This window comes from Triticum urartu, chromosome 7, assembly GCF_003073215.2.
Source record: "Triticum urartu cultivar G1812 chromosome 7, Tu2.1, whole genome shotgun sequence".
In the NCBI taxonomy this organism is placed as follows: domain Eukaryota; kingdom Viridiplantae; phylum Streptophyta; class Magnoliopsida; order Poales; family Poaceae; genus Triticum; species Triticum urartu.
This window is the reverse complement of record NC_053028.1, coordinates 502,144,206-502,160,501: the sequence shown is the minus strand read 5'-3', so window position 1 is coordinate 502,160,501 and position 16,296 is coordinate 502,144,206. Positions and strand designations below refer to the sequence as shown.

At 43.4% G+C, this 16,296-nt stretch overlaps 2 long non-coding RNA genes across 3 annotated transcripts; both read left to right on the top strand.

The window, feature by feature from the left end:
• The first annotated feature begins 10,792 nt into the window (after positions 1 to 10,792).
• On the top strand, positions 10,793 to 11,606 carry LOC125524306. Its single transcript, XR_007290657.1, has 3 exons — positions 10,793 to 10,980; positions 11,072 to 11,281; positions 11,519 to 11,606. It is a non-coding gene; the product is annotated as an uncharacterized LOC125524306 (long non-coding RNA).
• A 93-nt stretch (positions 11,607 to 11,699) lies between these two features.
• LOC125524305 lies at positions 11,700 to 14,764 on the top strand. 2 transcript variants are annotated; one of them, XR_007290655.1, is made up of 3 exons: positions 11,700 to 11,806; positions 11,896 to 14,182; positions 14,726 to 14,764. It is a non-coding gene; the product is annotated as an uncharacterized LOC125524305 (long non-coding RNA). The 2 variants fall into 2 exon arrangements; XR_007290656.1 differs by lacking the exon at positions 14,726 to 14,764 and having other exon boundaries at positions 11,896 to 12,127; positions 13,914 to 14,383.
• The last annotated feature ends 1,532 nt before the right edge of the window (positions 14,765 to 16,296 follow it).

Genomic DNA, 16,296 nt, shown 5'->3' with positions numbered 1-16,296 from the left:
AATTTAAGTTCAATTAATCATATTACTTAAGAACTCCCACTTAGATAGACATCCCTCTAATCCTCTAAGTGATTACGTGATCCAAATCAACTAAACCATGTCCGATCATCACGTGAGATGGAGTAGTTTCATTGGTGAACATCGCTATGTTGATCATATCTGCTATATGATTCACGCTCGAACTTTCGGTCTCCGTGTTCCGAGGCCATATCTGTATATGCTTGGCTCGTCAAGTATAACCTGAGTATTCTGCGTGTGCAACTGTTTTGCACCCGTTGTATTTGAACGTAGAGCCTATCACACCCGATCATCACGTGGTGTCTCAGCACGAAGAACTTTCGCAACGGTGCATACTCAGGGAGAACACTTCTTGATAATTGGTGAGAGATCATCTTATAATGCTACCGTGAATCAAAGCAAGATAAGATGCATAAAAGATAAACATCACATGCAATCAATATAAGTGATATGATATGGCCACCATCATCTTGTGCTTGTGATCTCCATCTTCGAAGCACCGTCATGATCACCATCGTCACCGGCGCGACACCTTGATCTCCATCGTAGCATCGTTGTCGTCTCGCCAATCTTATGCTTCCACGACTATCGCTACCACTTAGTGATAAAGTAAAGCATTACAGTGCGATTGCATTGCATATAATAAAGCGACAACCATATGGCTCCTGCCAGTTGCCGATAACTCGGTTACAAAACATGATCATCTCATACAATAAAATTTAGCATCATGTCTTGACCATATCACATCACAACATGCCCTGCAAAAACAAGTTAGACGTCCTCTACTTTGTTGTTGCAAGTTTTACGTGGCTGCTACGGGCTTAAGCAAGAACCAATCTTACCTACGCATCAAAACCACAACGATAATTTGTCAAGTTGGTGCTGTTTTAACCTTCGCAAGGACCGGGCGTAGCCACACTCGGTTCAACTAAAGTTGGAGAAACTGTCACCCGCTAGCCACCTTCGTGCAAAGCACGTCGGGAGAACCGGTCTCGCGTAAGCGTACGCGTAATGTCGCTCCGGGCCGCTTCGTCCAACAATACCGCCGAACCAAAGTATGACATGCTGGTAAGCAGTATGACTTATATCGCCCACAACTCACTTGTGTTCTACTCGTGCAAATAACATCAACACATAAAACCTAGGCTCGGATGCCACTGTTGGGTAACGTAGTAATTTCAAAAAAAAATCCTACGCACACGCAAGATCATGGTGATGCATAGCAACGAGAGGGGAGAGTGTGATCTACGTACCCTTGTAGATCGACAACGGAAGCGTTAGCACAACGTGGTTGATGTAGTCGTACGTCTTCACGGCCCGACCGATCAAGCACCGAAACTACGACACCTCTGAGTTCTAGCACACGTTCAGCTCGATGACGATCCCCGGACTCCGATCCAGCAAAGTGTCGGGGAAGAGTTCCGTCAGCACGACGGCGTGGTGACGATCTTGATGTACTACCGTCGCAGGGCTTCGCCTAAGCACCGCTACAATATTATTGAGGACTATGGTGGAAGGGGGCACCGCACACGGCTAAGAATATGATCACGTGGATCAACTTGTGTCTCTAGGGGTGCTCCCTGCCTCCGTATATAAAGGATCAAAGGGGGGGGGTGCGGCCTGCCAGGAGAGGGCGCGCCAGGAGGAGTCCTACTCCCTCCGGGAGTAGGATTCCCCCCTTTCCTAGTTGGAATAGGATTCGGGAGGAGGGGAAAGAGGAGAGAGAGAAGGAAGGGGGGCGCCGGCCCCCTCTCCTTGTCCTATTCGGACTAGGGGGGGAGGGGCACACGGCCCAGCCCTGGCCACCTCTCCTCTCTTCCACTAAGGCCCACTAAGGCCCATATACCTCCCGGGGGGTTCCGGTAACCTCCCGGTACTCCGGTAAAATCCCGATTTCACCCGGAACACTTCCGATATCCAAATATAGGCTTCCAATATATCAATCTTTATGTCTCGACCATTTCGAGACTCCTCGTCATGTCCGTGATCACATCTGGGACTCTGAACAAACTTCGGTACATCAAAATGCATAAACTCATAATATAACTGTCATCGAAACCTTAAGCGTGCGGACCCTACGGGTTCGAGAACAATGTAGACATGACCGAGACATGTCTCCGGTCAATAACCAATAGCGGAACCTGGATGCTCATATTGGCTCCTACATATTCTACGAAGATCTTTTATCGGTCAGACCGCATAACAACATACGTTGTTCCCTTTGTCATCGCTATGTTACTTGCCCGAGATTCGATCGTCGGTATCTCAATACCTAGTTCAATCTCGTTACCGGCAAGTCTCTTTACTCGTTCCGTAATACATCATCTCACAACTAACTCATTAGTTGCAATGCTTGCAAGGCTTATGTGATGTGCATTACCGAGAGGGCCCAGAGATACCTCTCCGACAATCAGAGTGACAAATCCTAATCTCGAAATACGCCAACCCAACATGTACCTTTGGAGACACCTGTAGAGCACCTTTATAATCACCCAGTTACGTTGTGACGTTTGGTAGCACACAAAGTGTTCCTCCGGTAAACGGGAGTTGCATAATCTCATAGTCATAGGAACATGTATAAGTCATGAAGAAAGCAATAGCAACATACTAAACGATCGAGTGCTAAGCTAACGGAATGGGTCAAGTCAATCACATCATTCTCCTAATGATGTGATCCCGTTAACCAAATAACAACTCTTTGTCTATGGTTAGGAAACATAACCATCTTTGATTAACGAGCTAGTCAAGTAGAGGCATACTAGTGACACTCTGTTTGTCTATGTATTACACATGTATTATGTTTCCGATTAATACAATTCTAGCATGAATAATAAACATTTATCATGAAATAAGGAAATAAATAATAACTTTATTATTGCCTCCAAGGCATATTTCCTTCAATGATACTTGAAATTAGAAAAGCTTTAGCGTACGAACTACACGATCTTTGTGCTAGGCTTAGGATTGGGTCTTGTCCATCACATCATTCTCCTAATGATGTGATCCCGTTATCAGCGACATCCAATGTCCATGGTCAGGACACCGTAACCATCTATTGATCAACGAGCTAGTCAACTAGAGGCTTACTAGGGACATGTTGTTGTCTATGTATCCACACATGTATCTGAGTTTCCTATCAATACAATTCTAGCATGGATAATAAACGATTATCATGAACAAGGAAATATAATAATAACCAATTTATTATTGCCTCTAGGGCATATTTCCAACAGTCTCCCACTTGCACTAGAGTCAATAATCTAGTTCACATCGCCATGTGATTAACACTCACAGGTCACATCACCATGTGACCAACATCCAAGAGTCTACTAGACTCAATGATCTAGTTCACATCACTATGTGATAAACACTCAAAGAGTTCTGGGTTTGATCATGTTATGCTTGTGAGAGAGGTTGTAGTCAACGGGTCTTGCCATATTCAGATCCCTATGTATTTCGCAAAACTTTATGTCATATCATAGATGCTGCTACCACGTTCCACTTGGAGCTATTCCAAATTATTGCTCCATTATACGTATCCGGTATCTCTACTCAGAGCTATCCGGATAGGTGTTAAGCTTGCATCGACGTAACTCTTTACGTCGAACTCTTTATCACCTCCATAACCGAGAAACATTTCCTTATTCCTCTAAGGATAATTTTGACCGCTATCTGGTGATCCATTCCTAGATCACCTTTGTACCCTCTTGCCAGACATGTGGCAAGGCACACATCAGGTGCGGTACTCAGCATGGCATACCGTATAGAGCCTATGACAAGAGCATAGGGGACGACCTTCGTCCTTCCTCTTTCTTCTGCCATGGTCAAGCTTTGAGTCTTACTCAACTTCACACCTTACAACTCAGGTAAGAACCCCTTCTTTGACTGATCTATTTGAACTCCTTCACAAACATGTCAAGGTGTGCATTCTTTGAAAGTATCATCAGGCGTCTTGATCTATTTCTATAGATCCTAATGCCCAATATGTAAGCAGCTTTATCCAGGTCTTCCTTTGAAAATCACTCTTCAAACAACCGTTTATGCATTCCAGAAATTCTACATCATTTCGGATCAACAATATGTCATCCACATATACTTATCAGAAATGTTGTAGTGCTCCCACTCACTTTCTTGTAAATACAAGTTTCTAGCAAACATTGTATAAACCTAAAAGCTTTGATCACTCCATCAAAACATATATTCCGATTCCGAGATGCTTGCTCTAGTCCATAGAAGGATTGCTGGAGCCAGCATACCTTTTAGCATCCTTAGGATCAACAAAACCTTTTATTGTATCACATACAACTTTTCTTACGAAAACTTGGTAAGAAAACTTGTTTTGACATCCATCTGTAAGATTTCATAATCAAAAAATACAGCTAATGCTAACATGATTCCGACGGACTTAAGCATCGCTACGGGTGAGAAATTCTCATTGTAGTCAACTCCTTGAACTTGTGAAAAGACTCTTTCCCACAAGTCGAGCTTCATAGACGGTAACATTACCGCCCACGTCCGTCTTCTTCTTAAAGATCCATTTATCTCAATGGCTTGCCGATCAACGGGCAAGTCCACCAAAGTCCACACTTTGTTCTGATACATGGATCCTATCTCGGATTTCATGGCTTCTAACCATTTGTTGGAATACGGGCCCACCATCGCTTCTCCATAGTTCGTAGGTTCATTGTTGTCCAACAACAAGACATCTAAGACAGGATCACCGTACCACTCAGGAGTAGTACATATCCTTGTCGACCTACGAGGTTCGATATCAACTTGATCCGAAACTTCATGATCACTATCATTAGTTTCCTCTTCAACAGTCGTAGGTTCCATAGAAACATCTTTCTGTGTTGCACTACTCTCCGATTGAAGTGAGGGTTCGACAACCTCATCAAGTTCTATCTTCCTCCCACTCAATTCTTTCGAGAGAAACTCCTTCTCGAGAAAGGAACCGTTCTTGGCGACAAACATTTTTGCCCTTGGATCTGAGATAGAAGGTATACCCAACTGTTACCTTTGGGTATCCTATGAAGATGTATTTGTCCGCTTTGGGTTCGAGCTTTTCCCAGCTGAAGCCATAAGCATCGTAGCCCCAAACATTAAGAAACGACAACTTTGGTTTCTTGCCAAACCAATGTTCATATGACGTCGTCTCAGCGGACATAGTTGGTGTCCTATCTAAAGTGAATGCAGCTGTCTCTAACGCATAACCTCAAAATGAAAAACGGTAGATCGGTAAGAGACATCATAGATCGCACCATATCTCATAAGGTTCGATTACGACATCTGGACACACCATTACAACTGTGGTGTTCCAGGTGGCTTCAACTGTGAAACAATTCCACAATGTCTTAAGTGATTTGCCAAACTCATAACTCAGAAAATCCCCTTTTGATTAGATCGTAGGAACATGATCTTATTGTTATGATGATTCTTCACTCTGAAATCGCTTGAACTTTTCAAACGTTTCAGACGTTTCAAACTTTTCAAACGTTTCAGACTTTTCAAACGTTTCAATCGCTTGAACACTCTGAAATCGCTTGTACCTATATCTACCCAAATCGTCAGTGAAGATGAGAAAACAGCGATATTCACCGCACGCTTCAATTCTCATTGGATCACACGCATCAGCATGCATGATTTCCAACAAGTCACTTGCCCGTTTCATTGTACCTGAAAACGGGGTCTTAGTCATCCTGCCCATGAGGCATGGCTCGCATGTGTCAAGTGATTCAAAATCAAGTGACTCCAAACATCCATCGACATGGAGTTTCTTCATGCATCTTACGCCAATATGACCTAAGCGGCAGTGCCACGAGAAAGTGGTACTATCATTATTAACTCTACATCTTTTTGGCGTGAACATGTGTATTACCACGACCGAGATTCAATGAACCATTCACATAGGGTGCATGACCATGAAAGGTATCATTCATGTAAACAGAATAACCATTATTCTCTAACTTAAACGAATGACCGTATTGCAATGAACATGATCTAATCATATTCATGCTCAACGTAGACACCTGATAACATTTATCTAGGTTCAATACTAATCCCGAAGGCAGATGGAGCGTGCGATGGTGATCTCATCAACTTTGGAAACACTTCCAACACACATCGTCACCTCGCCCTTAGCCAGTCTCCGTTTAGTCCGTAGCTTTTGTTTCAAGTCATCAATAATAGCAACTGAACCGGTATCCAATACCCAGGTGCTACCAGGAGTACTAGTGAGGTACACATTAATAACACATATATACTTTGTTGAAGTTGCCAGCCTTCTTATCTACCATGCATTTGGGGTAATTCCGCTACCAGTGACCGTTCCCCTTACAATAGAAGCACTCAGTCTCGGGTTTGGGTTCAACCTTGGGTTCCTTCACTGGAGCGGCAACTGGTTTGCCATCCATATAAAGTTTCCCTTCTAGCCCTTGCCCTTCTTGAAACTAGTGGTCTTGTTAAACCATCAACACTTGATGCTCCTTCTTGATTTCTACCTTTTGCGGTCTTAGGCACCGCGAACAGCTCCGGGATCAACTCCATCCCTTTCATGTCATAGTTCATCACGAAGATCTGGTAGCTTAGTGATAGTGGCTAGAGAACTCTATCAATCACTATCTTATCTGGAAGTTTAACTCCCACTTGATTTAAGTGATTGTAGCACCCAGACATTCTGAGCACATGCTCACTAGCTGAGCTATTCTCCTCCATATTGCTGGCAAAAGAACCTGTCAGAGGTCTCACACCTCTCAACACGGGCATGAGCTTGAAATCCCAATTTCAGCTCTTGGAACATCTCATATGTTCTATGGCTTTCAAAACGTCATTAGAATCCCGATTCTAAGCCGTAAAGTATGGTGCACTAAACTATCAAGTAGTCATCAGGATGTGTCTGTCAGGTGTTCACAACATCCACAGACGATGTTGTAGGGGTTTGCACATCGAGCGGTGCATCAAAGACGTAAGCCTTCTGTGTAGCAGTGAGGACACTCCTCGGACTACAGACCTAGTCCGCATTATTGCTTACAATATCTTTCAACTTAATCTTTCTCTAGGAACGTATTGAAACAGAGAGCTACAACGTGAGTTATTTATCTACAACATATTTGCAAAGACAATTTAGACTATGTTTATGATAATTGAGTTCATCTAATCAAATTATTTAATGAACTCCCACTCAGATAGACATCCCTCTAGTCATCTAAGTGAAACATGATCCGAGTCAACTAGGCCGTGTCCGATCATCACGTGAGACGGACTAGTCAACATCGGTGAACATCTTCATGTTGATCGTATCTTCTATACGACTCATGCCCGACCTTTCGGTCTTCCGTGTTCCGAGGCCATGTCTGTACATGCTAGGCTCGTCAAGTCAACCTAAGTGTATTGCGTGTGTAAATCTGGCTTACACCCGTTGTATTCGAACGTTAGAATCTATCACACCCGATCATCACGTGGTGCTTCGAAACAACGAACCTTCGCAACGGTGCACCATTAGGGGGAACACTTTTCTTGAAATTTTAGTGAGGGATCATCTTATTTAAGCTACCGTCGTTCTAAGAAAATAAGATGTAAAACATGATAAACATCAAATCCAATCAAATAGTGACATGATATGGCCAATATCATTTTGCTCCTTTTGATCTCTATCTTTGGGGCTCCATGATCATCGTTGTCACCGGCATGACACCATGATCTCCATCATCATGATCTCCATCATCGTGTCTTCATGAAGTTGTCTCGCCAACTATTACTTCTACTACTATAGCTAACGGTTAGCAATAAGGTAAAGTAATTACATGGCGTTTTCATTGACACGCAGGTCATAAATAAATTAAGACAACTCCTATGGCTCCTGCTGGTTGTCATACTCATCGACATGCAAGTCGTGATTCCTATTACAAGAACATGATCAATCTCATACATCACATATATCATTCATCACATTCTTTTGGCCATATCATATCACAAGGCATATGCTGCAAAAACAAGTTAGACGTCCTCTAATTGTTGTTGCAAGTTTTTACGTGGCTGCTATAGGTTTCTAGCAAGAACGTTTCTTACCTACGCGAAAACCACAACGTGATATGCCAATTTTTATTTACCCTTCATAAGGACCCTTTTCGTCGAATCCGATCCGACTAAAGTGGGAGAGACAGACACCCGCTAGCCACCTTATGCAACTAGTGCATGTCAGTCGGTTTAACCAGTCTCACGTAAGAGTACGTGTAAGGTCGGTTCGGGCCGCTTCATCCCACGATGCCGCCGAATCAAGATAAGACTAGTAACGGCAAGTAAATTGACAAAATCGACGCCCACAACAACTTGTGTTCTACTCGTGCATAGAAACTACGCATAGACCTAGCTCATGATGCCACTGTTGGGGATCGTAGCAGAATTTAAAATTTTCTACGCATCACCAAGATCAATCTATGGAGTAATCTAGCAACGAGGGGAAGGAGAGTGCATCTACATACCCTTGTAGATCGCTAAGCGGAAGCGTTCAAGTGAACGGGGTTGATGGAGTCGTACTCGTCGTGATCCAAATCACCGATGATCCTAGTGCCGAACGGACGGCACCTCCGCGTTCAACACACGTGCAGCCCGGTGACGTCTCCTACGCCTTGATCCAGCAAGGGGAGAAGGAGAGGTTGGGGAAGACTCCATCCAGCAGCAGCACGACGACGTGGTGGTGGTGGAGGAGCGCGGGACTCCAGCAGGGCTTCGCCAAGCACTACGAGAGATGAGGAGGGGGAGGGGTAGGGCTGCGCCAACAGAGGAAGGACTTCATGTGTTGGGCTGCCCCTTTGCCTCCACTCTATATAGGGGGAGAGGGAGGGCTGCGCCCCTACCTAGGGTTTCCACCCTATGGGTGGCGGCAGCCCCAATCCCCATCTGGGGTGGCGGCCAAGTGGGGGGGAGAGGGAGGCGCACCAGGCATGGGCCTTAGGGCCCATCTGCCCTTAGGGTTTGCCCCCTTCTTCTCTCTAGGCGCATGGGCCTTGGTGGGGAGGCGCCCTAGCCCACCTAGGGGCTGGTCCCTTCACACAATTGGCCCATGTATGCCTTCGGGGCTGGTGGCCCCACCTGGTGGACCCCCGGACCCCTCCGGTGGTCCCGGTACACTACCGGTGATGCCCGAAACACTTCCGGTGGCCAAAACCATACTTCCTATATATCAATCTTTACCTCTGGACCATTCCGGAACTCCTCGTGACGTCCGGGATCTCATCCGGGACTCCGAACAACATTCGGTAACCGCGTACATACTTTCCCTATAACCCTAGCGTCATCGAACCTTAAGTGTGTAGACCCTACGGGCTCGGGAGTCATGCAGACATGGCCGAGACAACTCTCCGGTCAATAACCAACAGCGGGATATGGATACCCATGTTGGCTCCCACATGCTCCACGATGATCTCATCGGATGAACCACAATGTCAAGGATTCAATCAATCCCGTATACAATTCCCTTTGTTTAGCGGTACGATACTTGCCCGAGATTCGATCGTCGGTATCCCGATACCTTGTTCAATCTCGTTACCGGCAAGTCTCTTTACTCGTTCCGTAACACATCATCCCGTGATCAACTCCTTGATCACATTGTGCACATTATGATGATGTCCTACCGAGTGGGCCCAGAGATACCTCTCCGTTTACACGGAGTGACAAATCCCAGTCTCGATTCGTGCCAACCCAACAGACACTTTCGGAGATACCTGTAGTGTACCTTTATATCCACCCAGTTACGTTGTGACGTTTGGCACACCCAAAGCACTCCTACGGTATCCGGGAGTTGCACAATCTCATGGTCTAAGGAAATAGGAAATATAATAATAACCAATTTATTATTGCCTCTAGGGCATATTTCCAACACCCCGGTCGTCGTGCAGGGGCGACACGGGAGGAGTCGCTACCTTAAAATTGGGGGGGGGGGGGGGATTTCACTTCCCCGGCCTCTGCACCGCCTAAGGATGCATACGGCCATTTTAGTATGAGTATCAAGATACATGGTCCTTAGATTTGTTTTAAATGAGTATCAAGATATTTTTGGATGAGTGGTTTCACCACATACCAAACTTGATCCTCAATAAATGGGGGAAAATCCCTGTGCATCACCTGTCAATTCTAGGAATTGAACTCGGGTCGTTAGGCTGCACAACTACAATGCCCAACCACTGAGCCAAGGCTCTCTTTGCGTTAAGTTAATACTCCCTCCATCCCAAAATAAATGACTCAACTTTGTATTCTCTTCGTCCCAAAATTCTTGTCTTACATTTGTTTAGATACAGATGTATCTAACACTAAAATGTAACTAGATACATCCGTATTTAGACAAATTTAAGACAAGAATTTTGGGACAAGGAAGTATTAGTCTTTAGTACAAAGTTAGTATAAAGTTTAGTCACTCACTTAATTTGAGACGGAAGGAGTATGAGTTTTCCAGGGAAACATATGAACATGTGTCTCAATGTCTGCAACTCCGCGTGTTGGAATAGTAGCAACCACTAACGAAATTGGCCGGAGACATTTAAGAACCTTATAATACTGTAGCTGTCGAAGTGCATCGGATTCTCGTTTGACAGTTGGTCATAATCATACAGTCCAGCACATCGACTCGCACATCATCTACTATCTACTACTCTATAAAAAAGAGGATGGATAACCAAACAATCAGACTCGTCCATCAACAAGATCTGATGGCCCTTAATCCTCCAATGTTTAACGCAAAAAACCACGCAATTAAGCCTGATCGCTAAAAAAAATGTTCACACGACCTCTCGCCACACCCCCACGACCTCATGCCTCGCGTCGTTCCTCCCGCACGACCTCGCGTCTCTGCGCCGTTCCTCCCACAGCCGGGCGCGGGCCGTAGGTCGCCGAGCCGCCGCCGGAGCCGCCCTTCGCCGCGGCCCGCAGGTCCCCCAGCCGCCGCCCCGGAGCCGCCCTTCGCCGCAGGTCACTGCCACCTTCGATGCCCTTCACCGCAGGTCTCCTCCCTGCTGTCCGCCCTGCCCTCCACCGCTCTTATCTTCTCATCAACGTGCAGGGGTTGGTGTCGCACTCACCACGGAGAAGATCGCCCAAGTACTTTATACACATACGCTGTAAACCATCACCGTGCTGCGCCAAGAAGTGCCGCTGCCGCTTGGGTTCGCTAGCCGTCGCGTGGAGTCGCCCTGGTCGCCGTCTCGACTCACCTCCATCACCACCACGAGTCATCTTTGCCGCAGCCACCAGGAATCCTGTCACCGGCAAGGTATCTATTCTCCGGTCCTCTCGCCCTGCTTGCTGCGTGTGTGTGTGTGTGTGTGTGTGTGTGTGTGTGTGTGTGTGTGTGTGTCTTGTGTGGGTGCTTGATGTCGCTGGGTGCTTGCCGCTGATGGCATGCTGCTGCTTTGCGCTTGTATCTTGTAATATGCTGCTATGCTTTGTTGTATACCGACGTTGTTTCTTGCTTCTAATGACTTGATGATGTTGTTGCTGTGTTGGCCAGGGTGTGAGTCCAGTGACACACAACATTCAATTATGAGGATCAAGGAAATTATGATCATTCAGTCATTGATGATATGAAAAGAGGCATGAAGGCAACATGTTCTATCAAGAAGTTTCTTTGCAAAGTAGATAAGTTTTATTTTGAGCCTCCACCAATTAATTGTTGTCCTTGTGTTGCTCAGACAAAACGAAATGCATCATACTATACTGCTGCTGCTACTGAGATTTGCCACAATTTCTGTATCATGTGTTACAACGAGACTCGCAGTTGCACGATTCTGGTGGAAAGGTAATCAATTTCCTAAGGTGAACCTTCATAATTGAATTCTCTAAACTTTTTTTGTTCATGCTAATATGTTTTAATTGATTGGCTCTAAGGTGGGTTATGTGTGACAAATGTGAACACTGGAAGCATCAGATTTGTGCCCTTTTTAATTTTCAAAAGGGGTGATTCTAAAGAAGCAAAATGTACTTGCCCTAAAGTGTTGTTCTTGGGACTAAATATCTGCCAAGGGTCGTTCTTAGCAATCATATACAAGAACAACTCTTTAAACGGTTCAGAGAAGAGAGACACGAACATGCCATTCATGATGGGAAAAGCTTTGATGAGGTTAGTGCTGCCTCATCAATTCATAGAATCTTACGTTTATGGATCCTATGTTTTCTTTTTCTTGGTTATGTCTTGGTTCCTCTTTCCTGAATATGAAATTTGTAGCTTGTGTACTTCTTAGAAACGGAGATGTGTTGCTCCATCTGCTTATTTTTATTCTGTTTGAAGAATTGACAGTATTTAAATGTTTGTTTTGCTAGATCCTTGTTTCATGCATGTGCACCTTTTTCCAAACCAGGAGCTTTTCATTACTGAATAAGTACATAGCTATAGTCATACTAAAGGCTGAAAATGAAGCTAGGATTCATATTTATCCTGGCACACCTTTGCCGCTCAGGCAAAGCATTTTTTACACGCAGGTCAGCAACAACATTAGTTGGTCTATGCACAAACTTAAATTTAAAACAAAAACCTACTTAGTTCGGTCACTTCCTTCAGGATGGGGGTGTTCAGTCTTCAGCATCACTGGACCAAAATATATTGCTAGTTGATGTATTGTTTTAATGAGGGTTTCGTTTACGAGTGTGTGCAGTATGTATAAGACTAGGAGTATTGGATGGTTGTCAGTTGGCAGTATCTATTTTGAACAAAGTTTGTAGTATGTATAGGGGTGATAGGTTGGGTAGGAACTTGTCCTCTAATTACTATGGTTGTAGTTAAATTACTATGGGGTGATAAGTTTGTAGTTTATCAGTAACATCTCCATATCATTGAGTCTGAAAAACAGTTGTAGCATCTTTATTATACTGGATTTTATTCATTTTGGTGGGCTGTGAGAATACCTTGAAAAAGAATACCTTGAAGTAGAGAGAATACCTTGAAAAAGAATTGAAAGCCCACTAGGCTAAGAAAACTGCGGCAAAATCATCCTCCCATCCCTGGGTCGGTTCAGCATGTCCCTTTTAAATATGCAACAAACACAAGGCAAAAGATTAATCCATGTACTTCATCTTACCTTATATAGTTTGTCTTTAATCTAACCATATCATTTCAGAATATTATTTGGTCGATATTTTACCACGTGCAACATATATGCAAATGTAAACACATGGCAAAAGGCTAGTCAATTCGCAGGGACTAACTTTGTACTGTTGCTATTTGTCCCAAACATCTAATACTCATAACTAACTTCATTGCCTCCATTGTTAGGCTAAAATCTAGAGCCGACAACGGAGTAATTACTAACCATCAGTTCACAAAAACGCAATCTAACGAGAAGTTACAGAGTATATACTGATATGCCATGACCATCTGATAAGAAGAAATCAGAGTATCTAAAGAAGCAAAACATATCCCGCTAGCAAGAGAAAGTTGTGGCGGCCAGTGAGAATATCGATGGATCTAGCTTAAGTACCTGCAATTTTCTTTTTCCATATATATTTTGCCTTCTAAAGATTAGTTATTGACAATTGAGATTCAATAGAATACCCAGAAGCATGAGTATTCAATATCTGCCTTTGTTCTGGTCTGTAGAAGCAGTGGAAATAGAACTTGATTTATCATTCAGTGAGAAATCACAAAAAATTCAGTAAATCTCATATCTTCAACAATTTGCTGGCGTGAGAGTGATGATTGTGGCAGCAAGCTCGCTAGCGATGGAGGAAAGCAGCAAGAGGGAACATGAATGGGATTGGGCATTGGTATAGTGAGTGTGTTAGTTTCGGCCAGGCTGCCCACCATGTGTGTGTTTCAGCTGAAACACCATAAAGCTAATTAATTATTCATGTTTATTTGTCTTTCATTTCATCAAATTAAAATGTCTAATCAAAATTTTGTATTCACATAGGTGGATTATATTGGGGTTTATAGATGTCAAACTTCTGGATAGGAATGTTTCATTTGACTATTTTGAGCATGTATTTCACTCAGAATCCCCACCATTGTTCTTTGTGGAGTAATTCTGATTAATACTTGGCAAAAGCATGTTAGACTATTCTTCTATAATTAATTTTGATTACTATATTTTGGGTAATTCTTATTTGGCAGGAGCATAGGACACACTTTACAACAAAATTATTTACCATTTTAGTGGACTCGGAATTGAATGATGATATGGTGAGTAGTAGAAACTATGAAAAGTGATGAACACAACGGTGAACTCTTATATCCTGTGATTTTGGACAACCATAAGGGGTTGTGCATGATTTAAATACTTTGTATGATGAAGATAAAGCATAGCTAGACTATATGATTTTGTAGGGATACCTTTCTTTGGCCATGTTATTTTGAGAAGACATGATTGCTTTATTAGTATGCTTGAAGTATTATTATTTTTATGTCGATATTAAACTTTTGTCTTGAATCTTTCAGATCTGAACATTCATGTCACAATAAAGAAAATTACATTAAGAATTATGCTAGGTAGCATTCCACATCAAAAATTCTGTTTTTATCATTTACCTACTCGAGAACGAGCATGAATTAAGCTTGGGGATGCTTGATATGTCTCCAACGTATCTATAATTTTTTTGTTGTTCCATGTTATTATATTATCTGTTTTGGATGTTTAATGGGCTTTAATTTACACTTTTATATTATTTTTGGGACTAACCTACTAACCAAAGGCCCAGTGTAAATTGCTGTTTTTGCCTATTATAGTGTTTCGCAGAAAAAGAATATCAAACGGAATGAAACCTTCGGGAGAGTTATTTTTGGAACAAACATGATCCAGGAGACTTGGAGTGGCCGTCAAGAAAGAAGCAAGGAGGCCACGAGGCAGGGGGCACGCCCAGGGGGGCAGGCACGCCCCCCACCCTCGTGGCCCCCTCGCAGCTCCACCGACGTACTTCTTCCTCCTATATATACCCATATACTCTGAAAACATCCAGGAGCACCACGAAACCCTATTTCCACCGCTGCAACCTTCTGCACCCGTGAGATCCCATCTTGGGGCCTTTTCCGGAGCTCCGTCGGAGGGGAAATCGATCATGGAGGGATTCTACATCAACACCATAGCCTCTCCGATGATGTGTGAGTAGTTTACCACAGACCTTCGGTCCATAGTTATTAGCTAGATGGCTTCTTCTCTCTCTCTTTGGATCTCAATACAAAGTTCTCCTCGATTCTCTTGGAGATCTATTCGATGTAGTTCTTTTTGCGGTGTGTTTGTTGAGATCCGATGAATTGTGGGTTTATGATCAAGATTATCTATGAACAATATTTGATTCTTCTCTAAATTCTTTTATGCATGATTTAAATATCTTTGCAAGTCTCTTCGAATTATCAGTTTGGTTTGGCCTACTAGATTGATCTTTCTTGCAATGGGAGAAGTGCTTAGCTTTGGGTTCAATCTTGCGGTGTCCTTTTTCCCAGTGACAGTAGGGGCAGCAAGGCACGTATTGTATTGTTGCCATCGAGGATAAAAAGATGGGGTTTATATCATATTGCTTGAGTTTATCCCTCTACATCATGTCATCTTGCCTAATGTGTTACTTTGTTCTTATGAACATAATACTCTAGATGCATGTTGGATAGCGGTTGATGTGTGGAGTAATAGTAGTAGATGCGGAATCGTTTCGGTCTACTTGTCGCGGACGTGATGCCTATATACATGATCATGCCTAGATATTCTCATAATTATGCACTTTTTATCAATTGCTCGACAGTAATTTGTTCACCCACCGTAATACTTATGCTATTTTGAGATAAGCCACTAGTGAAACCTATGGCCCCCGGGTCTATCTTCCATCATATTATTTTCATATCAACTTGCTATTTCTATTACCGTTTATTTTACAATCTTTATTTGCAATCTATCATGAAAATACCAAAAACATTTATCTTATTATCTCTATCAGATCTCACTTTCGTAAGTGACCGTGAAGGGACTGACAACTCCTTTATCGCGTTGGTTGTGAGGTTCTTGTTTGTGCAGGTACTAGGTGACTTGTGTGTTACCTCCTACTAGATTGATACATTGGTTCTCAAAAACGGAGGAAAATACTTACGCTACTGTGTTGCATCACCCTTTTCTGTTCAAGAGAAAACCAACGCATGCTCAAGAGGTAGCACCGACCCAAACGGACGAAAAGTGGACAAAGCACGCATCCATTTGGGTCGCCCCGTTGGAGTTGCTCTTAGAGCATCTACAACAGGATCCCTCAAGCCCTCCCCAAACGTCTCGACAAACAACATTGTCATAGCCTGGATCACCCCTACAAACCCAACCT